The sequence below is a fragment of the Hyla sarda genome, chromosome 2 (genome assembly GCF_029499605.1).
Source record: "Hyla sarda isolate aHylSar1 chromosome 2, aHylSar1.hap1, whole genome shotgun sequence".
NCBI classification, from domain to species: domain Eukaryota; kingdom Metazoa; phylum Chordata; class Amphibia; order Anura; family Hylidae; genus Hyla; species Hyla sarda.
Window position 1 is genome coordinate 253,775,570 of NC_079190.1, and position 27,010 is coordinate 253,802,579.

A 27,010-nucleotide genomic window follows, 5' to 3' on the forward strand; every position below is an offset into this window, starting at 1 on the left:
GGGGTATCGCCGTACTCGGGAGAAATTGCCTTACAAATTTTGGGGGGCTTTTTCTTCTTTAACCCCTTATGAAAAGGTGAAGTTGGGGTCTACACCAGCATGTTAGTGTAAAAAAATTAATTTTTTACACTGACATGCTGGTGTTGCCCTATACTTTTCATTTTCACAAGAGGTAAAAGGAAAAAAAGACCCTCTAAATTTGTAACGCAATTTCTCCTGAGTACGGAGATACCTCATATGTGGGCGCAAAGTGCTCTGGGGGCGCACAACAAGGCCCAGAAGGGAGAGTGCACCATGTACATTTGAGGCGATTTGCACAGGGTGGCTGATTGTTACAGCAGTTCTGACAAACGCAAAACAATAAATATCCACATGTGACCCCATTTTGGAAACTACACCCCTCACGGAATGTAATAAGGGGTGCAGTGAGCATTTACACCCCACTGGCGTATGACAGAGTTTTGGAACAGTGGTCTGTGAAAATGAAAAATAAAATTTTTGATTTGCACAGTCCACTGTTTCAAATATCTGTCAAACGCCAGTGAGGTGTAAATGCTCACTGCACCCCTTATTAAATTCCATGAGGGGTATAGTTTCCAAAATGGGGTCACATGAGGGGGGGGTCCACTGTTCTGGCACCATAGGGGCTTCCTAAATGGGACATGCCCCCCAAAAACCCTTTCAGAAAAACTCACTCTCCAAAATCCCATTGTCGCTCCTTCCCTTCTGAGCCCTCTACTGCGCCCGCCGAACACTTTACATACGCATATGAGGTATTTCCTTATTCAAGAGAAATTGGGTTACCAATTTTAGGGTGATTTCTCTCCTTTTACCCCTTGTAAAAATTCAAAAATTGGGTCTACAAGAAAATGCGAGTGTAAAAAATGAAGATTTAGAATTTTCTCCTTCACTTTGCTGCTATTCCTGTGAAACACCTAAAGGGTTAAAACACTTACTGAATGTCATTTTGAATACTTTGGGGGGTGCAGTTTTTATAATGGGGTCATTTATGGGGTATTTCTAATATGAAGATCCTTAAAATCCACTTCCAACCTGAACTGGGCGCTGAAAAATTACGATTTTGAAAATCTTGAGAAAAATTGGAAAATTGCTGCGGAACTTTGAAGCCCTCTGGTGTCTTCCAAAAGTAAAAACTTGTCAATTTTTTAATGCAAACACAAAGTAGACATATTGTATATGTGAATCAATATGTACTTTATTTGGAATATCCATTTTCCTTTCAAGCAGAGACTTTCAAAGTTAGAAAAATGCTAAATTTTCTAAATTTTCATGAAATTTTTAGATTTTTTACCAAGAAAGGATACAAATATCAGTGAAATTTTACCGATAACATAAAGTAGAATATGTCACGAAAAAACAATCTCGGAACCAGAATGATAAGTAAAAGCATTCCAGAGATATTAATGTTTAAAGTGACAGTGGTCAGATTTTCAAAAAATGCCCAGGTCATGAAGGTGAAAATGGGCTGGGTCATGAAGGGGTTAAAGTTGGATTGGAAAATGAAAAAAAAAAATTTTTTTCACTAAAATGCTGGTGTCACCCTAAATTTTTCATTTTCACAAGGGAAAATAAAAAAAAGCCCCCCAAAATTTGTAACCCAATTTCTTCTGAGTAAGAGCATACCCCATATGTGGATGTAAAGTGCTCTATGGGTGCACTACAATGCTCAGAAGAGAAGGAGCGCCATTGGGATTTTGAAGAGAAAATTTGTCCGGAATTGAAGGCCACTTGTGTTTACAAAGCCCCCATGGTACCAGAACAATGGACCCCCCCCCCATATGTGACCCCATTTTGGAAACTACACCCCTCATGTAATGTAATAAGGGGTACAGTGAGCATTTACGCCCCACAGGTGTCTGACAGATTTTTGGAACAGTGATTCGTGAAAATGAAAAATGTAATTTTCCATTTGCACAGCCCACTGTTCCAAAGATCTGTCAAACGCCAGTGGGGTGTAAATGCTCACTGCACCACTTATTAAATTCTGTGAGGGGTGTAGTTTCCAAAATGGGGTCACATGTGGGGGGGTCCACTGTTCTGGCACCACGGGGGGCTTTGTAAATGCACATGGCCCCTGACTACCATTCCAAACGAATTCTCTTTCCAAAAGCTCAATGGTGCTCCTCCTCTTCTGTGCATTGTAGTTTTCCCGTAGTGCACTTCAGGTCCACTTATGGGGTACCTCCATACTCAGAAGAGATGGGGTTACAAATTTTGGGGGGTATTTTCTGCTATTAACCCTTGCAAAAATGTGAAATTTGGGGGGGAAACACACATTTTTCTATTTTAGTGAAAAAAAAAAATATATTTTTTTACATATGCAAAAGTTGTGAAACCCGTGTGGGGTACTAAGGCTCACTTTATTCCTTGTTACGTTCCTCAAGGGGTCTAGTTTCCAAAATGGTATGCCATGTGGGTTATTTTTGCTGTTCTGGCACCATAGGGGCTTCCTAAATGCGACATGCCCCCCGAGCAAAATTTGCTCTCAAAAACTCAAATATCACTCCTTCTCTTCGGAGCATTGTAGTTCGCCCGTAATGCACTTCATGCCAACTTATGGGGTGCCTCCATACTCAGAAGAGATGGGGTTAAAAATTTTGGGGGGTATTTTCTGCTATTAACCCTTGCAAAAATGTGAAATTTGGGGGGAAACACACATTTTAGTGAAAAAAAAATTATTTTTTTACATATGCAAAAGTCGTGAAACACCTATGGGGTATTAAGGCTCGCTTTATTCCTTGTTACGTTCCCCAAGGGGTCTAGCTTCCAAAATGGTATGCCATGTGGGTTATTTTTGCTGTTCTGGCACCAGAGGGGCTTCCTAAATGCAACATGCCCCCCAAAAACCATTTCTGAAAAACGTACTCTCCAAAATCCCCTTGTCGCTCCTTCGCTTCTGAGCCCTCTACTGCGCCCGCCGAACACTTTACATAGACATATGATGTATGTGCTTACTCGAGAGAAATTGGGCTACAAATATAAGTATACATTTTCTCCTTTTACCCCTTGTAAAAATTCAAAAATTGGGTTTACAAGAACATGCGAGTGTAAAAAATAAAGATTGTGAATTTTCTCCTTCACTTTGCTGCTATTCCTGTGAAACACCTAAAGGGTTAAAACACTTACTGATTGTCATTTTGAATACTTTGGGGGGGGGGGGGGTGTAGTTTTTATAATGGGGTCATTTGTGGGGTATTTCTAATGGGAAGACCCTTCAAATCCACTTCAAACCTGAACTGGTCTCTGAAAAAAAGCAAGGTTCAAAATTATGTGAAAAATTGGAAAAGTGCTGCTGAACTTTGAAGCCCTCTGATGTCTTCCAAAAGTAAAAACACGTAAATTTTATGATGCAAACATAAAGTAGACATATTGGAAATGTGAATAAAAAAAATATTTTGAATATCCATTTTCCTTACAAGCAGAAAGCTTCAAAGTTAGAAAAATGCAAAATTTTCAAATTTTTCATCAAATTTTGGGATTTTTCACCAAGAAAGGATGCAAGTTACCACAAAATTTTACCACTATGTTAAAGTAGAATATGTCACGAAAAAACAATCTCGGAATCAGATTGATAACTAAAAGCATTCCAGAGTTATTAATGTTTAAAGTGACAGTGGTCAGATGTGCAAAAAACGCTCTGGTCCTAAGGTGTAAAATGGCCTGGTCTTAAGGGGTTAAGGATGAAGGGTGTAAAGGTACGCCATTGCGTCCTGGGACTTAAGAACGAAATGCATAACTGTATGCCCTCCGTACTGGAATCCCGACACATCTTCCAGAGGGTCCTGAGACCCCCCTTTTAGGCGATCGGCTTGATTGGCCAGTCAATTCTGACCGGTAAATCACGGCTTTTCCGGGTCTCTGGTGACCCGGAAAATAAAGGTAATTGGTGCTTACCGAGACAGCACCGATCTCCCTTTACTAGCAGGAGTGAAGAGGCACCTCACGATCGCCTTGATTGGGGAGTGGCCGACCAAGCAGGGCTCCTGCTGGGCGGTGTCACTAAAGGCACCCGCTCTGCTCCCGGTCCAGAGAGCGAGAGCGGGCGCCCGTCAGTGTTCTCCGTCATTGTGTGCCTCCTGCTGTTGCAAAATTACAACTCCCAGCATGTACAACTCACGGACATGCTGGGAATTGTAGTTATGCAACAGCTAGAGCTCACGGGCAGCTTTATAGTAAGTTTCCCACTCCAAGTTTGAGTCCCCCACCCATATAAATATAAAAAACTACTTGTACGGCACTGTTTCCTAAACAGAGCCTCAAGCTGTTGCAAAACAGCAACTCCCAGCATGGCCGAACAGCCATTGACTGTCCAAGCATGCTGGGAGTTTTGCAACAGCTGGAGGCACACTGTTGGGAAAACACTGCCATAGGGTATTTATGGTGGAGGAGGAAAACACGATGCTTGCATACGGGTCCACCCCTATGCAAATCCCTAAATCTTGGCCTCAAATATGCACAGTGCTCTCTTACTCCTGAGCCCTGTGGTATTTCAAGACAACAGTTTAGGGCCACATATGGGTTATTTCCCTACTCGGCAGAAATTGTGTTACAAATTTGGGGGGCCTTTTGGTCCTTTTACCCCTTATTAAAAAGAAAAGTTGGAAGCTACAACAGCATGTCAGCGTAAAAAAAAAGAGAAAAAAGACCCCTAAAATTTGTAACACAATTTCTCCTGAGTATGGAAATACCCCATATGTGGATGCAAAACTATCTGAGGGTGCATAACATGGCTCAGGAGTGAGAACGCACCATGTACATTTGAGGCCTAAATTGGTGATTTGCACCGGGGTGGCTGTTGCAGCGGTTCTGACATGAATGCAAAAAAAACACCCACATGTCAACTCATTTTTGAAACTACACCCCTCAGGTGTCTGACAGATTTTAGGAACAGTGGTCCGTGAAAATGAAAATTTTTATTTTTCTACCTATCACTTATAGAGTCTGCAGATCCTGTGTACAACTGGTATCTACCACTATATGGGAACTGTATGGGGGAATACTGGTTTGTGTATAGTGATTTTATTCAGTACAGTATGGGGGTATTATCCAGTTATTGTGTGGTGGTATATATTTCCTCCTTGTATACTGGTATTATTGGTCATAGAAAACTATCTTACCTACCTTAACATATTTCATATACACACATACAGTCATGGCCATAAATGTTGGCACCCCTTAAAATTTTCAAGAAAATTAGGTATTTCTCACAGAAAAGGATTGCAGTAACACGTTTTGCTATGCACATGTTTATTCCCTTTGTGTGTATTGGAAATAAACCAGAAAAGGGAGGAAATAAAGCAAATTGGACATAATGTCCCACCAAACTCCAAAAATTGGCTGGACAAAATTATTGGCAACCTTAACTTGGTTGCAAATATTTGGTTGCACACCCTTTGGAAAAAATAACTGAAATCAGTCGCTTCCTATAACCATCAATAAGCTTCTTACACCTCTCAGCCAGAATATTGGACCACTCTTCCTTTGCAAACTGCTCCAGGTCTCTCTTATTGGAAGGGCGCCTTTTCCCAACAGCAATTTTAAGATCTCTCCACAGGTGTTCAATGGGATTTAGATCTGGACTCATTGCTGGCCACTTCAGAACTCTCCAGCGCTTTGTTGTCATCCATTTCTGGGTACTTTTCGATGTATGTTTGGGATCATTGTCCTGCTAGAAGACCCAAGATCTCAGACGCAAACCCAGCTTTCTGACACTGGGCTGTACAGTGCGACCCAAAATCCGTTGGTAATCCTCAGATTTCATGATGCCTTGCACACATTCAAGGCACCCAGTGCCAGAGGCAGCAAAACAACCTCAAAACATCATTGAACCTTCACCATATTTCACTGAAGGTACCGTGTTCTTTTCTTTGTAGGCCGTTTTCGGTAAACAGTAGAATGATGTGCTTTACCAAAAAGCTCTATCTTGGTCTCATCTGTCCACAAGACATTTTCCCAGATGTATTTTTGGCTTACTTAAGTTAATTTTGCCAAATGTAGTCTTGCTTTTTATTTCTTTGTGTCAGCAGTGAGGTCCTCCTGGGTCTCCTGCCATAGCGTTTCATTTCACTTAAATGTTGACGGATAGTCCGCGCTGACACTGATGCTCCCTGAGCTTGCAGGACAGCTTGAATATCTATGGAACTTGTTTGGGGCTGCTTATCCACCATCCGGACTAATCTGCATTGACACCTTTCATACATTTTTCTCTTCCGTCCACACCCAGGGAGATTAGCTACAGTGCCATGGGTAGCAAACTTCTTGATAATGTTGCGCACTGTGGACAAAGGCAAATCTAGATATCTGGAGATGGACTTGAAATCTTGAGATTGTTGATATTTTTCCACAATTTTGGTTCTCAAGTCCTCTTTCTGTTGTGTGGCACACAAAGACACACAGTGCAAAGACTATGTGAACTTCTCTACTTTTTATCTGCTTTCAGGCATGATTTTTTTTATATTGCCAACTGTTACTTGGCCCAGGTTAGTTTAAAGGAGCATCGCATGCTTGAAACAATCTTTTCCACAATTTTGAAAGGGTGCCATTTATTTTGTCCAGCCCATTTTTGAAGTTTGGTGTGACAATGTCCAATTAGCTTTTTTTCCTCCCTTTTTTGGTTTATTTCCAATACACACAAAGGGAATCAATATGTGTATAGCAAAACATGTGTTACTGCAATCCTTTTCTGTGAGAAATACTTCATGCCAACATTTACGGCCATGACTGTACATATACATTTTATTTTGTGTGTAGAACTGGTGCATGAGGAGGGAACTGGGTGGAACAGGGGCAGGGCAGAGGTGTGGCCAGGGGCCCAGTCTCACAGGGTGCCCTTGTTTTATTTGGTCCCAGGGGCCCTGGGTATTGTCAGTCCACCCCTGATGTAAATTATTCATATGCACGTGACCAATTAAAAAAAATGAGATTGCATTAAATATTTTAGGGCTCCCTGATCGCACACATTTTTACAGTTTCTTGATATGTCTTTTCGTTCCCAAGGTGTGTGGGTTTATAGTTTCTCTGACAATTCTGGGCATTCTAATAAGATGATGGGCGGGATTATACAGTCAGTGAGTGCATTAGGCATATATGCCCCTCAATGTAAATTATTCATACACTATGACTGTATAATTCCGCCCATACCCTGATATTCACTTCTATTATTAAAATGAAACCTCACACCCATCTGACTGACGCCCTGAATTGTCAGACAAACTATAAACCCTCATATCTTGGGAATGGGAGGGCATAATGAAACTGTAAAAGGTGTATGATTAAGGCACCCTGAGCTATTCATTTTTGGGTTATTTACAGGTCCTCTTTAAGGGCATGCCCACACAGTTAATAACAACATGTGTTTTGATGCAGAATAAGCTTCCATTTCTTTGTCAAAAACCATTAAAGCGCAACTGTAATGGAAATTATACCCCCCAGACTAATAACATGATAGTATAGATGATGATACGTGTAATGCAGCTGTACTTTTGGCTGCTGTTTATCACTCTTTATCAGCAGGAAAATAGTTTTATTGTGCGGTTAGCAACAGTCGGATAGGCGTGGCTGGGGATCGTTATGCCCCACCTCCGCCACCCCTATGTAAGTGAGCGCTGGACCACTGTGTGATTGACACACAGGTCCGATGTCCATGATGTGCGGGCCGGCGTGACTCCACTGAGCCTATAGATATAATGTGCACCTTTATGTTATATGAAATACAGTGCCCGTACTCCTCTTCTTTCTTCTCCTGGTGTCGGAGACGCGCTGCTTCTGCTTTCACTACAGGCAGTGAGCTCGCTCCCATTGTCTGCCGCCAGCTCAGTGCGCCTGCGCAGTGCTAGAGGCAGGGAGCGAGCTCTCTCCCTGTAGCGAAAGCAGAAGCAACGCGTCTCCGGCACCATGAGAAGAAAGAAGAGGAGTACAGGCACTGTATTTCATATAACGTAAAGGTGCACATTATATATATAGTCTCAGTGGAGTCACGCCGGCCCGCACATCATGGACATCGGGGGGTGGGGACCTGTGTGTCAATCACACAGTGGTCCAGCGCTCACTTACAGGGGATAGGCATGGCGGAGGTGGGGCATTACGATCCCCTGCCACGCCTATCCATCTGTTGCTGACTGCACGATAAAACTATTTTCCTGCTGATAAAGAGTGATAAACAGCAGCCAAAAGTACAGCTGCATTACACGTATCATCATTTATACTATCATGTTATTAGTCTGGGGGGTATAATTTCCATGACAGTTGCGCTTTAAGTATTATTTCCCCCATTGACCTATCACTTCCTTCTCTATGTTACACACTGAACTTCCAACTGAAATCAATGGGTGTTTCCGAGCTGGCCACTTTGAACTCTCCATGGCTCTGAATAAGTGTGCCATAATTATTGTTGAAAACATTTGCAAAGTAATTGTATAGAACAGGAAAGATAGGCAAGTCTTAATGCAAACAGATTTAAGACGCTTATTCACGTTTTCAATTATCCAAAGCGAAGAACATGAAATGGACAAACTAAATCAGTCTCAAATTCATGGAAAGTCACTGTACCTTACACACATATACCCAAAGCCCCAGTGCCACCAGTAACCAGCATATAACAGACTGGGAAATTCTAGTGAGATGTGTTTCAGCAAGTAGGAGTATTTACTGATTCTATCTCTGCCAGGAAATTGATTACAGTAAGAAGGCATTTAAGACATTTTTTTTATTTTGACGTGAGTTGGCGGCCTATGAAAACAACCAACCCTATAGAAATTCATCTATGCAGAACATATATATATATGTTGTTTGAGAATTCAGAGATCCCCTGAAGGTTGTAGTTTTAGGATTAAGTATGTAAACATACAAACATGCTCAAATTCCTTACCCTATAAAAAAAAAAAAAACACATCATGGTCCTGGAAGTAACAATGCAACTTTCTTCAACAGGTGACTAGATGACAGGACTAACATATTATTCCAGGAATGTCTGGAACCTTCACACTAAAGCGCTCCTTGCCCCATGTGCATGTTACACATTAACACTTGGGAGGATTATAGTTACTGTACTGAACAAACAAAACATTCTTAAAGAGTTTTTCTGTATGAGCTATGTCACCAGAATGATAATTTATGTTCATGCACCTTTGTCTGTCACTATATAATACAGTATAAAGATCTCTCCTAAACATTGAAATTGTAAAAATAAGAAGCGAAGTCATTGAATTATGGAAATCACAGGATCGATAAAAATGGAAACAATATTTAATATTCTCCTCCACCTTGAAATTTCAACACCAAGAAGGACAAGCTGTAAGGTGATGGTGCAAAACAAGACAGCAATGGAGGCTGAAATAGAGGTCTATCCTCTTGAGTCTGGCTTTCGTTTTGGACACAATGACGGCAGGAGCTGGTCGGGAGACCGTGTGGGCAACACCTTGAAGAGGCCTACAGAAGAGAACGTCTCCTGGCATTATGGTGTGGGGTGGCATAATGTACAGCTGCCAACTCGTCGTCTTTATTCCAGGTACACTCACAGAGTTACATTGATTTGATCAATGAACCAGTGGTAGAGCCATTTCTCCAAAGTCTCTCATGGGCCATTTTTCAACAAGACAATGCCTGTACACATGTTTCTTTTGCTACTGTGAGCAGCTTCCATGACCTAAATGTGCTACCATGGCCTGCAGCGCCTCCTGACTTGTCTCCCATCGACCCCAACTGGGAAGTAATTGGTCGCCAATTGCAAAGGGAGCAATGGATAATGAAGATTTGTGTACTCAAGTGCAGTCACCATGGCAGAACATTCTTTGGACAACAATTAATAACCTCACTGATAGCATACCGAGGTGTAAAAATGCATGTATTACTATGCATGGCACTTATAGTTGATACTAAATAAATAAATCTAGATATTTTGAGCATTATGTCTACATCATTTGTATATCAATATAATTTGTATTAACATGTCTACTGATCATGTGATTGCCATAATCCAATGACTTTTCCTTCTTAGTATTGCAATTCTAAAGCTGAGGAATGAATATCTAGTTAAAAAGTGTTATGTAGCAAAACCATTGTTCCACCAATGTGCCGAGTCTGTAATAACATAAAAATGGCCTCACGGCTCCCTGTCTCCATTGAACTTTACATCCCGGAGCAAAAGACAGCACGTTGCATTGCCACTCATTGCCACTCAACCACAATGGTACTATGTCACTCAGAGTCCACCTACAATGTGCCTAACCTTACCCCTCTTGCTGTTTCCACAAAGTTTCCCTATAATCTTTGCAAGAACCCAACCTGTTTAGAAATCTATTGGAATAGTAAAAATAGTGGTAATAGAAAAAGAGAATGTTACAGTACAGGGTTGTACTAGACTAGTCCAGTAGATAGTTTGGTTACCCTAGATATACTCTTTCTAGATAGTCGGCCCAGCGATCAGCCGATGAATAAGCAAACACTGATCAAGCCTTTTGAAGGCTCCTTAGACAAGCAATGATCACTAAGGGTGCATGCACACTACGTTTCTTAAGATATGGGACCGTATACGGCTGGGGAGAGGGGGGCGGAGAGTTGGGGGCGGGGCAACCGCACGCTGCCGTATGCGGTCCCGTATCTAATGTATTTCAATAAGCGACCGTAGTGAAACGCTGCCTCCGGTTGGCTCCGTTTTTCCCCGTATACGGTTTCCCGACCGGACCTAAAAACGCTGTTGACTACGTTTGTAGGTCCGGTCGGGAAACCGTATACGGGCCAAAACTGAGCCGACTGGAGGCAGCGTTTCACTCCGGTCGCTCATTGAAATACATTAGATACGGGACTGCATATGGCAGCGTGCGGTTGCCCCCTCCTCCCCCCGACTCTCCGCCCCCCTCTCTCGAGCCGTATACGGTCCCGTATCTTAAGAAACGTAGTGTGCATGCACCCAAAGATTACTGCTTGTTCACTGCTAAAAAGTCAGCCAGCTAGTTCAGTTTTGTGGCCTTTATGGGCAATAGTGCTCGTAGGGTTCCTGTCATGTTAGGCACTAAGAAATCTTTTGTGAACAACAAACGGACCAGGGAACTTTTGTTTTATTCTGTTTGCCACCAATATAAATAGTTATCAACCTTTATGTGTGGAGACTAGATATGCCAATGACTATTCCAACTAACCTTCTGTTCTACAGACCAAGGATCTCAGAAGAGGCTATAGACAGTGTTATGAATTCTTTCTTCTTATCTACAGTTGAAGGATTAAATTGTTGCTGAAAACAGGAACTGATAGAGCATTGGAACTGACAATTCATTGCAAATCAGAGTACTGTGTGTCATGTACTTCAGGGTCATCAGAACCTGCATTTGTTATTATGACAGTAAGAGCCCTCACCCAACATACCATGGGTTGTCTATACAAGTATGTCTAAAAATCTAAAGTAAACATTTAACTGCCAAATTACATGAACTGCAAAATACAGAAGTCTATGCTGTACACCTTGTTAAGCATGGCCATTTATCCTCAGAACCCCTACATACTCCAAATGATAAGACATTAGAAAAACATGGCTACTTACTTCCAGAAACTGTGCTACATTTGCCCGTGGGATGTGTGTGGCTGGTATTACAGATCAACCTCATTATGAATGTATTCCCACTGTATGTTTTTGTTGCATTTTTAACATGTTTTTTCTTGTTAAAATTTTTGAGCCCATAGAGCCATATGGGAGTTTACCAATCCAAACAGAAAACACATTTTAAAAACACACAATGTGAACACAGCTAATTGGGGTCAGGGGATGGGCAGGAAAGTTAAAATGTATCCTCAACCTTAATTGGGGCAACCTGATAGCGCTTAATCAAGTGCTAAGGAGTGCTCAGGAGTGACATCACCATACACTGTGCATAGGCATCAAAGTAGAGCAAAAGCCAGAAGTGGATCCAGCAGGAGAAAGAAGTATAAGTCCTTCCTTTATATTTTCCATTCCTTTGGAATCCACTTCTGACTTTGGCTCAAAAAACTGCTACGCAATAACACAGCTTAAAGGGGTACTCCCGTGGAAAACTTTTTTTTTTTTTTTTAAATCAACTGGTGCCAGAAAGTTAAACAGATTTGTAAATCACTTCTATTAAAAAAATCTTAATCCTTCCAGTACTTTTTAGGGGCTGTATACTAAAGAGAAATCCAAAAAAGAAATGCATTTCCTCTGATGCCATGACCACAGTGCTCTCTGCTGACCTCTGCTGTCCATTTTAGGAACTGTCCAGAGCAGCATATGTTTGCTATGGGGATTTTTTCCTGCTCTGGACAGTTCCTAAAATGCACAGAGAAACCCCTTTAACCTGTTGGGGACGAAGGGCTTATGCATACGCCCTTGCGTCCTGGTACTTAAGGACGAAGGGCGTATCCATACACCCATGGGAATTTTGGTCCCCACCGCGCGTTGGGTGGGGACCAGACCGGGGTGACTGCTGATATCGATCAGCAGGCACCCCGCGCAATGCCCAGGACCCCCCATGTCGGCAATCAGCGCAAATCGCAAGTGAATTCACACTTGCGATTTGCGCCTATTCCGGGTCATACGGGTCTATGGTGACGCGGTGACCCGGAATATAAGGGGGATCGCGGTTGTCTAAGACACCCTCGATCCCCCTGAAGGGATAGGAGTGAGGTGGCAGGGGTGCCACCCCTCCTATCCCTGCTATTGGTGGTCTAGACGCAACCATCAATAGCAGATCGGGGGCAGGGGAGTTTACTTTCGTTTTCCCCGTCCTGCCCACTCACAATAGGCGGGGCAGAACGGAGAAACGAAGGGGACCGGGTGCCGACGTCCACTTACCCGTCCGGAGGCAGCGGCGACGGTGATCGGCGACGGAGATCGGGGGGCGGCGACGTCGTGCGGCAGAAGAGGACGTCTCCCTGGATCCTACGGAAGCCGGTAAGTTGCCTAGCAACATCTGGAGGGCTACAGTGGTCTCTAACCTGTAGCCCTCCAGATGTTGCAAAACTACAACTCCCAGCATGCCCAGACAGCTGTTTGCTATTTGGGCATGCTGGAATATATAGTTTTGCAACAGCTGGAGGACTGCAGTTTGAGACCACTATACAGTGGTCTTTGCTGTCTGGGCATGCTGGGATTTGTAGTTTTCCTGTTAAACACCTAAAGGGTTAACAAACTTACTGAATGTCATTTTGGATACTTTGAGGGGTGCAAATTTTATAATTTGGTCATTTATGGAATATTTCTAATTTAAAGGCCCTTCAAATCAAGTTCAAAACTGAACTGGTCCCTGAAAAATTCTAATTTTGAAAATTTTGTGAAAAATTGGAAAATTGCTGCTGAACTTTGAAGCCCTCTGATGTCTTCCAAAAGTAAAAACATGTCAACTTTATGATGCAAACATAAAGTAGACAAATTGTATATGTGAATCAATATATCATTTATTTGGAATGTCTATTTTCCTTACAAGCAGAGAGCTTCAAAGTTAGAAAAATGCTAAATTTTCAAATTTTTCACCAAGAAATGATGCAAGTATCGACGAAAATTTACCCCTACCATAAAGTAGAATATGTCACGAAAAAACAATCTCGGAATCAAATTTATAAGTAAAAGCATCCCAGAGTTATTAATGCTTAAATTGACAGTGGTCAGATTTGCAAAAAAAATGCTCCCGTCCTTAGGGTCATATTGGGTTCCGTCCCCAAGGGGTTAAAGGTTTACTCCGGAGGGGGAATGTTTTTTTTTTCATATCTACTGGTGCCAGAAAGTAATAAAGATTTATAAATTACTTCTATTTAAACATTGTAAGCTTTCCTGTACTCTCAGCTGCTACAGAGGAAGTTGTGTGTTTTTTTCCTGTTTGAACACAGTGCTCTCTGCTGACACATCTGTCCGTGTCAGGAACTGTCCAGTGCAGGAGAGATTTACTGTGAGGATTTGCTCCTACTCAGTCAGTTCCTGACATGGACAGAAGTGTCAGCAGAGAGCACTGTGGTCAGACAGAAAATAACTACAAAATGTTCTCTGTAGTGTACAGCAGCTGATAAGTACTGGAAGGATTAAGACTTTTAAATAGAAATAATTAATAAATCTGTATATCTTTCTGGCACCAATTGATTTGGCAAAAAAAAAAATTCCCTCCAGAGTACCCCTTTAAGGCTAATTTCTTGTGAAACAGACCTAAAATCTGCACCAAAAACCCTCAATAAAATTGGCATAGATTGCATTGTTGATTTTGGAGTGGAATTTTACCATGTATTTCACTAAATAACATTGTAGTAAATGAAATCCATAGTAAAAATCCACATTTCCACAGTCACCGTATCCACATTTCCACACTGTTACACTGCAGAATTTTCTGGTTGGAATCTCTGACAGAAAACGCAGATTAAAAAATTCTGCCAGAACATTGAAACTGCTTAATGTTCTGGAGGAGTCCGCTCCACAGACATTGCCTTCTATAGAGACGGCAATGTCTGCGCAGTTTTAGTGTGGACTGATTCAGTCGGCTCTGGACGCGCTCTGAAGCTTCGGACTGCCTTAGACTTACATTGTAGGTTTGTTGTGCTTAGCGTGCCCTTCCCCCAGCTAGTTCTAGCTATCGGTTGTGGTCTGAACACTCAGACCCGACCAATCAAAACTTTTGACATGTCTCTACAAGAGATCAAAGGTTTTTTAACAAGACAGTGCTCTTGAGATACTTCATCAGAGTCACTGGAAACACCTTTACACCGTAAATTTGCTCTTATAATTCTACATTTACTATATTGGACAAGGTACCACTGCTAACACGTTTCAGGTCATTTGACCCTTAATCAAGAAGAAGACTGAAGAAAGCACCAGCTGCGACACATGATCAGACAATAGAATCTACATGTACTATATTGGGCAAGGTACCACGCCTAACACGTTTCAGGTCATTTGACCCTTAATCATGAAGAAGACTGAAGAAAGCACCAACCGCGACACATGATCAGACAATAGAATCTACATGTACTATATTGGGCAAGGTACCACGGCTAACACGTTTCAGGTCATTTGACCCTTAATCATGAAGAAGACAGAAGAAAGCACCAACCGTGATACATGATCAGACAATAGAAGCTACATAAACTGTATTGGGCAAGGTACCACATCTAACACGTTTAAGGTCATTTGACCCTTAATCATGAAGAAGACTGTAGAAAGCGCCAACCGCGACATATGATCAGACAACAGAATCTACACACTATATTGGGCAAGTTACCACGTCTAACACGCTTCAGGACATTTGACCCTTAATCATGAAGAAGACTGAAGAAAGCATCAACCGCGACACATGATTAGACAATAGAATCTACGTATACTATATTGGGCAAGGTACCACGTCTAACACGCTTCAGGACATTTGACCCTTAATCATGAAGAAGACTGAAGAAAGCACCAACTGCGACACATGATTAGACAATAGAATCTACGTATACTATATTGGGCAAACAATACAGTGAAGAAGTGCGGATTTAACATGCTGCTCTGTGACATATATGAAGGCACCCACACCGGTGGTGTGTCAGTTTCTACCCATATCACAAGTACATTTTAGTGCCCATAGCCCATTGCAACACTAGGACCTCCCCACTACTAAATCAGACAAAAAGGACTACAGAATCCTATGTCAGGTTCAGTAGAACCACAAGTCGTATAGGTGTTACAGGTGTAACATGGGCGCCTAAATGTGTATAATAGTGCAAATGTGGTGTAAACAAAAAGAAAAACACTTCAAATGATGTTTTAACAAGCAAAAAAAAAGAGTGTGTGCAAAGAAGACATGTGGCGAGTTCACACCAACGTTTTGATGCAGTTTTTTATATATTTTCATTACTATAAATATTTTAAAGTTCAACCAGCTCAGTTGTTGATGATGATGCCACCAACATTATGAGGCCAAAATAGGTGTAGGTACAGTGTTTAGTAAGTCTGGAGGGACAGTCCATGTGTCCGCTACCTCACGATACCGATCAGGACAGTGCAATGTATGTATGTCGCATACCGTGTGTGCCGTGTACAGGGAATTTAGATAGATCAGTGTTTTCCAAACTGTGTGTCTCCAGCTATTGCAAAACTACATCTCCCAGCATGCCCGGACAGCCTTTGGCTGTCCGGGCATGCTGGGAGATGTAGTTTTGCAATAGCTGGAGGCACACTGTTTGGAAAACACTGAGAGAGACAGAGCAGGTCATCCTTAAGCCAAATTCCCACAATAAAATGTACTGACATATTTTATGCACACATTTTTGTCCATAATCAGCAAAAAAGATTGGCCAATAAACACGTGCATAAAATAAAGTCTATCAGTATATTTTACCTCATGTGAATTTAGGCTTCGAGCATGTTCATACATTTACAATCCAGGTCTCTTTCCGCACCCAAATCTGCGTGCTCATTACATGAACTGTCTACATGGCGCCGAAATAGAACCGTGTCATGGATTTATAAAAAAAAAAACAACAGCACCATATCAATTATTGTCGCATATTCACATGGACGCACTACGATTTTCTCCTACTGTAAATAAATCTATTCCTGAAACCCACACGGATTGGATATGCGGCTTCCATGCAGAATTTTCCGGGATGATAAAAACACCTCATAAAATCTTGTCCTATAGAAGGCTGAAAGTGATGCCAAACTAGGATAATAATTTTTTTTTTTATCTAAAGCCGAGGAACGTGCTTTCGATTCACCCAAAGTGCAAGAAAAAGTGCAAACGTGTTACACTAAAAAAACGTGCACAAAGGATGCGGTCTATCGCAAGCCCTTCTCCGATAGGAGAAAGGCCCCCAACAAACCTTACCCTTCGCCTCCGGACCAAAAGGTACCTGCGAGGTTCCAGGTTCGATGTCCCTTTTCGCCGAAGCTACTAGGGGACCACAAATGCTCCCGGCATCCCCCTTGGCGTTAGCCAAGGTATCTGCCCGCAGAGCCGATTACGGTAGGTACCCTGCCAAAGCAGGAGTACCCGGGGTGTTTGCAGGGAGGTGCGGAACCTAATGGCCACACACACCTCCCCTAGACCGCCAGGAGGGACACCCAGAAGGGCTACCGCATCCTGACCAATCCTGTGAACACACAACACGCAAAAAGTGACACAGTGAGACAAAAAAAGAAATAAATAAGTGAATGTGTGCAGATATACTGCCCGGACATCCGGCCGGATCTATAAAAATTTCTCTGATCCTAGCCAGAAGGCCGGGAATCAAGAGGTGAGTGCCACAAGGTGAAGAGATTATGGTGCCCGTGCTTCAACTCAGTGAGTCTATTCTCCCAGTGAGTTTCGGCACCTCGGGGTCACCACTCCCCGAGGCACAAAAGTACCTCGGCTCTAGACCCTCTCAGCCTCATGGCGAGACCCGGAGGGAACAGGTCACATCGGGGCAGCCGTCGAGCTGATTCCTCAGAACCAGCCCCGGAAAGCCCTGGTACACCTGCATCCTCCATGCAGCACCCATCCCCACCAGCCCCATACCGGCGTTACTATACACCGGCATGAAAAACTGATAAGAACAGATACTACACTTGATCTTAGCCAAAAGGCCGAGAATAATGGGGTAACCATGTTTGTCTGTCAGGACCCTTTAATAAAGTGTCACAGAAACAACTAGTTTTCAACAGGGACTCTCCACAGTCTATTCTAGTGAGACATAGGATGGTCCAGGTATGGAGCACATCCAAATACACCTGGAGGGGCTATGCTTCCTATAGTCACGTGAGTCCTTCAGCACTGAAAGAGTTAAATTAAAGTTGTGCCCACACTGACAGCAAAAAGAACTTCTCAGACTACGCAGCAAGTGCGCAGCAATGAGGTGACAAGTATGGGATACCTGTTATACCTTTCCCTATATCTAGCACAGCCCGCCCTAGTAACACCGGCCTCTTACCTGATAGTCCCCGTTAGTGAGGTGAGCGGTGTCCGTGCACTTGTTGGGATCTCTCCCGGGACGCTCCTTATGTACAGGGCGCTCTGGTGACTCCCACAATGCAGCGGGCAGGCCCAGCTATTCTGCATACGGGGCGCGTCCACGTCCTGTCATGTGTCACCGTTATATTCTATGGATTACTTCATGTAGTGACTGACCCTAATGCGGGAGGGACACTGTTCACACCGAGTACACTGTATAATAATGCCTGGAAGAAGGGCATCTCCCCAGAGCTCTCCATACAAGGACTTTCTATATGACTGTAGGGCAGAGTTCACATTGTGCACATATTAACCCTTTCTCACCTCAGTAATTAATTATTTTCATCCTTGTCCCTCATTCCTTTGTAGGATAGAATCAGACACTGGTTTTCAGTAAAAACGCTGAGAAAAACGTCACAAAAGCAGAATACCCCTTTAGGGTACGTTCACATGTTCGCAGGATTTGATGCCCAGGATTTTCTGCTGCAGATTTTAACGTAAACTAAATGACTGAGCGCAGCTTCTAATCTGCAGTTACAAATCCTGCGCATCAAATCTGCGCAAGATCCTGTACGTGTGAACGTACCCTTAGGGTAGGATCCCACGTAGTGTATACGCTGCATATTTTGCTGCATATTTTCTGCAGCTGATTTTGCTGCCAGTTGTCTTCAATAGGTAGGAATATTTACAGTATCAAATATACAGCTTACACGCTATGTTGAACCCTACCCTTAGGGCTCATTCACACGAGCGGATATTGTTTCAAACTCTCCGCCGCCTGTCCGCAGCTTATTTTCAGCAGTGGAATCTCCAATGCGGAAAGTCCGCCGCAGACCCCACTGAAGTTAATGGGTCTGCGATGGATTTTCCACAGCGGAGAGTCTGCTGCTGAAAATCAGCTGCGGACAGCCAGCAGAGAACCCACTGTGAGTTAAAAACAAAATCTGCTTGTGTGATCGAGCCCACCTACAATATCCTGCGTGTATTTAATGTGCAGGATTTTAAGCTGCAGAGTTTGATGTAAACTGAATGGCTAAAAACAGCTTTAAATCTGCAGCTTCACATCCTGCGCATCAAATATGCACAGGATACTGTACATGTGAATACACCTTCAACCCAGCCCACACCATTTTTTTAAATGCTATCCTGCAGGACAACCCTTAAAGTGTTGATTGTAGATCCAGAGAGATGGTTGAAACCTAACTCTATATTGTGGATGTGCCTGAAATGTATTAACTGTGTTCCCCTTTAATAAATGTTTATATCGCTCCTTAAAATCCAAGAAGAATGCAAAGCAATGGCAAAATCAGTAAATAAGACTAGGTAAATGATAAAACCCAACTAAGCTTGCGATTTGGTATCATAATCGTTGTAACCAGAGATACACAGATGACATGTAATTTTTACAAAGAACAGAGTAAAAACAACCCCTCCTTAAAAAAAAAAAAAAAAAAAAAAAAAATTATATATATATATATATATATATATATATATATATTTATATAAACAATAAAATCTCCCTTAGTGGACACCTCCCAATAGAGTACAGTTTTTTATTCCCTGGCAGAGTCCCATAAAACTTAATGTATTCGCACCCTCTGTTTAGGGGACACTCCCAATAGCGGAAGCGGACACACACAATAGGGGACAAAACACTCCCAATAGGGAATATACCCCACCCAATGGGGGACAACCAGGCTCATCTGCTGGCCCTACGTTGTACAAAGGTCCGTCGTCACAGGGGTACAGCCAACATCCCAGGCCCCTGCAGAAGCCCCTGCACAGAAGCAGAAGACCACTGTTTAAACAGTGGTCTCCTGCTTCTGTATGTCCACCGGCCACATAACTCCCCCCCCCAAAACACCCCCCCCCACTTTTATTCCCCCTGTCCCAAATCACACACTCCCCCGCCCCTTTATTACCCCCTGTACCACATCATTTCCCCTTGATACCACCCTGTGACATTTAATTCTCCCTTTATTACCATCTGTTCAAATTCATCACCTCCCCTCTTTACCACTCCCTGTGTCATTTCATCCCCCCTGTGCCATTTCATTCCTCCTTTATCCCCCTGTGCCACTTTATTCCCCCTATGCCAAATTATACCCCCTCTTGTGTCACATCACTTTACCCCTTCCCTCCTCCCCCTGTTCTTCTTACCTGGCCAGCAGGTGCAGGGACTCTCAGCTGGTTTGATGTTCTCCTAACATCTTCTATGCTGCACTTACTGAGAGCAACAGTGGCAGCTGTGGACATTAATGAGTGATGTCAGGAGCATCACTCGTCACTGCTGGCAGCCACCGCTGCTCACAGCCACTCAGTGAGTGCAGCATAGAGGATGTCGGGAGAACATCAAACCCGCTGAGAGTCCCTGCACCTGCTGGCCAGGTAAGAAGAACAGGGGGAGGAGGGAAGGGGTAAAGTGATGTGGCATAAGGGGTAAAGGGGGGGGGGGGATGATTTGGTCGCTATTGAGATATTCTAATACATAATATATATATATATATATTTTTTTTTTTTAAACATTGTATTTTTTTTTATAATTTCACCTCAACATTTTTTTTATTTCAGATTCACAGTATATTGTATGGAAAAAGGGAAGGATGTAATTGAAAGTACAATGGGTAGAACAAAACAAAAAAAAAGACAACATAAAAAGTTATGGCTCTTAAATGGAAAAAGAAAAAACAAAAATCTAAAACAAATATTGTACCAGTCCTTAACCCTTAGAGAGAGGACACAGAGATTTTTTTTATTTTTGTTTTTTCCTTTTTTTCCTCCTCCATAAGTCTTACACTTTTTCACCTACAGACCCATATGAATTATTTTTTATTTATGACCAATTGTAGTTTGTAATTACATCACTCATTATGCCACAAAAACTACAGTGAAGCAAAAATAAATATATATTTGTTGGGCAAAATAAAAATGTTTCTATGTAGCTCGCTTTATGGTTGAAATTCTGTAGGCCCATACTATTTAATTGATACCCAATTTATATAGGTTTTATTCTTATTAAAAAAAAAATTTTGTAAGAAAATAACACTTTTATTTTTCCATATACGGGACTGTATTTGTTACGGAGCTGGATGTGGATCCTCTAACCTGTGTGGCTGATGAATCGGACCGTATCGGAGAGCGGAGTCTAAGGTGACGCAAGGCAGGCGACACCCAGGTTGCTACCCCTGACACAGCTCGACCACACAGGTAGCTGGGCAATGCGAGGTACCGAAGGATAAGGCAGTAGTGTAATCAAACGGAGCAGAAGGTCAAGGCAGGCGGCAGAGGTGTGAAGTCAAATAACCTAGTGGGAAGGTCTGGATACACTGGTAAGGTAAACAGGCAATGCTTAATCTCAGGCTAAGGGCACTGAAGATCTGGCAGGGAAGAGTGGGAGGTATAGGGACTTTATAATGTAGTGTCAGGTGCAACAACTAATTATGGGCACACTGGCCCTTTAACCCGTACAGGACCCACGGCGTATGGATGCGCCTTCTGTAGCTGGGTCTTAAGGACGCAAAAAAAGAAATACCCACATGTGACCCTATTTTGGAAACTACACCCCTCATGGAACAAGGGGTATAGTGTGCCTGAACACCCCACAGGTGTTTAATGAAAATTCTTCAAATTTGGATGGAAAAATGAAAAAAAAAAACATTTTCACTAAAATGCTGGTGTTACCCAAAATTTTTCATTTTCACAAGGAAAAATAGGAAAAAAGCCCCACAAAATTTGTAACCCCATTTCTTTTGAGTAAGAACATACCCCATATGTGGATGTAAAGTGCTCTGCGGGCAAACTACAATGCTCAGAAGAGAAGGAGCACCATTGGGATTTTGAAGAGAAAATTTATCCGGAATTGAAGGCCATATGTGTTTATAAAGCCCCCATAGAGCCAGAACAATGGACCCCCCAGATGTGACCCCATTTCGGAAACTACACCCCTCATGTAATGTAATAAGGGGTGTAGTGAGCATTTACGCCCCACAGGTGTCTGACAGATTTTTGGAACAGTGGTCCGTGAAAATGAAAAATTTTATTTTTCATTTGCACAGCCCACTGTTCCAAAGATCTGTCAAATGCCAGTGGGGTGTAAATGCTCACTGCACCCCTTATTAAATTCTGTGAGGGGTTTAGTTTCCAAAATGGGGTCACATGTGGGGGGTTTCCACTGTTCTGGCACCACGGAGGGCTTTGTAAACCAAATTCTGTCTTCAAAAGCTCAATGGCGCTCCTCCTCTTCTGAGCATTGTAGTGCGCCAGCAGAGCACTTGACATCCACACATTGGGTATTTCCATACTCAGAAGAAATGGGGGTTACAAATTTTGGGGGTAATTTTCTCCTATTATGTCTTGTAAAAATGTAAAATTTGGGGGGAAACCAGCATTTTTGTGAAATTTTTTATTATTTCATTTACACATCCGACTTTAACAAAAAGTCGTCAAACACCTGTGAGGTGTTAAGGCTCAGTGTACCCCTTGTTGCGTTCCTTGAGGGGTGTAGTTTCCAAAATAGTATGCCATGTGGGTTTTTTTTTTTTGCTGTTCTGGCAGCATAGGGGCTTCTTAAATGCGACATGCCCTCCAAAAACCATTTCAGCAAAATTCGCTTTTCAAAAGCCAAATGTGACTCCTTCTCTTCTGAGCATTGTAGTGCGCCAGCAGAGCACTTGACGTCCACACATGGGGTACTTCCATACTCAGAAGAGATGGGGTTACAAATTTTGGGGGGCATTTTGTCCTATTATCCCTTGTAAAAAATTTTAATTTGGGGGAAAACTAGCATTTTAGTGAAAAAAAAAATCATTTACACATCCAACTTTAACAAAAAGTCGTGAAACACCTGTGCAGTGTTAAGGCTCACTGGACCTCTTGTTACATGCCTTGAGGGGTGTTGTTTCCAAAATAGTATGCTATGTGTTTTTTTTTTTTTTTGCTGTTCTGGCACCATAGGGGCTTCCTAAATGCAACATGCCCCACAAAAACCATTTCAGAAAAACTCACTCTCCAAAATCCCACTGTCGCTCCTTCCCCTCTGAGCCCTCTAGTGCACCCGCCGAACACTTGACATACACATATGAGGTATTTCCTTTCTCAAGAGAAATTGGGTTACACATTTTAGGAAGATTTCTTTCCTTTTACCCCTTGTAAAAATTCAAAAACTGGGTCTACAAGAACATGCCAGTGTAAAAAATGAAGATTTTGAATTTTCTCCATCAATTTGCTGCTATTCCTGTGAAACACCTAAAGGGTTAACAAACCCTTTTGAATGTCATTTTGAATACCTTGAGGGGTTCAGTTTTTATAATGGGGTAATTTGTGGGGTATTTATAATAAGAAGGCCCTTCAAATCCACTGGTCCCTGAAAAATTTCGATTTTGAAAATTTTGTGAAAAATTGGAAAATTGCTGCTACACTTTGAAGCCCTCTGATATCTTCCAAAAGTAAAAACATGTCAACTTTATGATGCAATCATAGAATAGACATGTTGTCTATGTGAATCAATATATAATTTATTTGGAATATTCATTTTCCTTATTAACAGAGAGCTTCAAAGTTAAAACAAAATGCAACATTTTCTATTTTTTCATCAAATTTTGGAAACGATGCAAGTATCGACAAAATTTTACCACTAACAAAGTAGAATATGTCACGAAAAAACAATCTCGGAATCAGAATGAAAGGTAAAAGCATCCCAGAGTTATTGATGCTTAAAGTGAAAGTGGTCAGATGTTCAAAAAATGGCCGGGTCCTACAGTGAAAATTGGCAGGGTCCTTAAGGGGTTAAATTTCAGAGCTCTGGTGCATGCGCGCCCTAGGAGACGGGGAGCTGAGACACGGAGGAGGAGGCGGCAGCGGAGCGTGGTGAGTGACGGTCTGGGACTCGCATATGGGCGTGTCCTGCGATGCGAATCCCAGCTCCGCCGGCAGACGGGGACACAGGGACACTGCGCTCACGGCCGGAGCTTGCAGCTGGAGCGCTGTAACAGTATCAAGGTTCTTTTTAGTGCCATGACATGTAGTATTTATCAGTTTTAGTTTTGTTTTTATGGGACTTTTTGATCACTTTTATTATTATTTTTTATGGCATATGAAGTGACCAAAAATATGCAATTCTGTACTTTGTATTTTTTTACGCTTATGCTGTTTACTGTGCAATTTTATTAATGTTATAGTTTAGACATTTTAACATCTATTTGTATTTGCGTTATATTATTTAAAAAAATTGAAAAAGGGGGGTGATTAAAACTTTTTTTTTAGGGAAGGGGCCTATTAATAATTATCTAAATTTTTTAAAACTTTTTTTCACTTTTTTTTAGTCCTCAATCTTTTAATTGCAAAGCACAGCCGCGATCAGTGTTATCGGTTCTCTGCTTCTCTAGTCTGCAGGAGAAGGATGGAGAAACAGAAAGAAGATTGGAGGGCACGGATGAAGGCAGGGACCCTCTAGCCATCATGCTGGCTGATCAACATCAAACGCACCTTGAAGGTCTAATAAACTTCCCCAAAGGACTAGCGACGCATTTTTCACCATTTTAGATGCCGTGATCAACTTTCATTGTGACATCTAAAGGGATCATGTCAGACATCAGTGAGTTCGCCGATGCCCAGCATTGGTGGTATGTCTTGGCATAAACTTGGATTTACTGGGTATGAAGCGCACTTAACTTGTGAGCAACTTCATAAATCCTAAATTCTCATTCCGGTTGTTCCCTAAAAACAGCACATGCACAGTAGCTGACGGAGGTAGACAAAAGGCAGAAGGAGGTTTATGAATATGCACAAGGAGGGCCAAAGAAGACGAAATGGGCTTGATGTCAGTGGGCACTTGAGCCTTGGGAACGCTTGCATGCACCAAGCCTGCTATTTAGGATAAAATTAAAACAGACATAACTGTCGAACAGAGCCACGGAGCGCAAGTTCAGGAGCCAGGTCCACTGGTGATTCCGGTTAGGAGCTTCGGGTCTCATATCTAGCTGTGAGTGCAGGCTGCCGTTTTGTGCTTTTCTATTCAAGATCTAGAAAAGAGCATGTATATTTTACAAAATCATGACCTTGTTCTTTCTACCCTTACATTCAAAATGAACTAGACTACCAACCCCACGCATTCAAAAAAAATCTTCAAAAAGCTTCCAAGTGCGGCCAGCGTCGACTGAATCAGCGAACATATTTGCTTATGCTGTTTGCACCTTTATCACTTCAATCACGAGAACTTGCAATATGAACTGCACTTTGATTTGACTCAACTGTATTTCTTACCTCTTTTTACTCCTGAACCATAATGCATCTTATACATTTTCCTTTCTATTTTTAAATTATACTGTTCTCTTCAGCTAGCACAGAGCCCTGTGGGATGCTTATTGTTTAATAGCATTTGCAATAAATAGTATATATTATTTATTAGTGGAGGAAAATATAGTTATTTATTCCATACTAGACACACTTAAAGGGGTTATCCAGGGAAAAAACTTTTTATTATATATCAACAGGCTCCAGAAGGTTAAACAAATCTGTAAATTACTTCTATTAAATTTTTTTAATCCTTTCAGTACTCATGAGCTTCTGAAGCTGAGTTGTTCTTTTCTGTCTAAGTGCTCTCTGATGACAAGTGTCTCTGGATCTGCCCAGTTTAGAAGCAAATCCCCATAGCAAACCTCTTCTAAACTGGGCGGTTCTAGAGACACATGTAATCAGAGAGCACTTAGACAACTCAATTTCAGAAGCTCATAAGTACTGAAAGGATTAAGATTTTTTAATAGAAGTATTTTACAAATCTGTTTAACTTTCTGAAGCCAGTTGATATATATATAAAAAACGTTTTTTCCTGGATAACCCCTTAAGGACTGCTCCCCTTTGGTTTTCTAGCTATTTACATTATTGCACATTTGGGTATTAGGGCAATTATAGTTAATCTCAATGTACTCAAGCCCTTTATGCTGTGAGCTGCACAACATATCCTTATTTTACCATTAAAACTCGGTTGGCTATAACTGTAATACTGGTATCAACATTTAGATGTGAAATTGACCATATACAATAAATTCAGAAAGTCTTCAGATCCTCTCACATTTTGTTATGTTGCAGCCATGTGCAAGAATTAAAATCAATCAACTTGCACTCAATACTCCATAGTCAAAATGTGAAAACAGAATTTTAGAGAAAAGGAACAGGGGATGCCAAACAATTTCTGCCGTATTGAAGGTTCCCAAGAGCAAATGACCCCCCATAATTCTTAAATGGAAGAAGTTTGGAACAACCAGGACTCCAGTTGACCTAGAATCCAATGATCACTCTGGATGAACTTCATAGATCGTGTGTGCAGAAAGGAGAAACTTCCAGAAGGCCAACCAGTAATGCAGCACTTTACCAATCCGGTCTTCATGGCAGAGTGGCCAGAATATAGCCTTTCCTCAGTAAAAGACACACAAAACCCCCTGGAGTTTGCAAAAAGAAGAACCGAAAGGTATCTCATGATCTCTGATGAAACCAAGATAAAATGTTATGGCATTACTTCTTAGCTTTATATCTGGAGGAAATCAGGTGCTGCTCATCACCTGCCCATTACCATTCGCACAGTGAAGCATGGAGGTGTCACTATCATGTAGTGGGGATGTTTTGCAGTGGCTGGGACACTGATACTTTTCAGGTTTTAGGGAAAGTCAAATGGAGCAAAGTACAGAGATATTTTTAATACCTTATGCAGAGTGCTCTGGACCTTAGATTGCAAACCAAGGGTTCACCTTCCAATGACCCTAAGCACACAGCCAATACAAAACAGGAATGTCTTAGGGACAACTCTGTGAATGTTCTTGAGTGGCTCTGTTAGAGCCCTGAATTAAACCTAATTGAAAATCTCTGGAAAGACCTGAAAATGGCTTCCACCTATGGTCCTCATACAACCTGACAGATAAGAAGTAGCAGAAAATCTCCAAATCCAGGTGTGCAAACCTTGTGGCTTTATACCTAAGAAGACTGGAGGGTGTAACCACTACCTAAGTTGCTTCAAATAAATACTGAATAAAGGGTCTTAAAGGGGCACAAACATCTTATCCCCTAGGGACCACCGCGATCTTTGGGCCATCAGCGGCGGTATC

The 27,010-nt window shown here is 42.0% G+C and overlaps 1 protein-coding gene and 1 pseudogene across 1 annotated transcript in view; both read right to left on the reverse strand.

Annotated features, from left to right (window-relative positions):
- TINAGL1 (tubulointerstitial nephritis antigen like 1) overlaps positions 1-18,031 on the reverse strand; it is a 118,053-nt gene extending 100,022 nt beyond the window's left edge. The window contains exon 1 of the mRNA XM_056556979.1: positions 17,896-18,031. The gene's annotated coding sequence lies outside the window, so the exon portion shown is untranslated. The remainder of the gene's footprint in view (positions 1-17,895) is intronic.
- LOC130359939 (U2 spliceosomal RNA) lies at positions 17,484-17,557 on the reverse strand (annotated as a pseudogene).
- Positions 18,032-27,010: the final 8,979 nt, after the last annotated feature.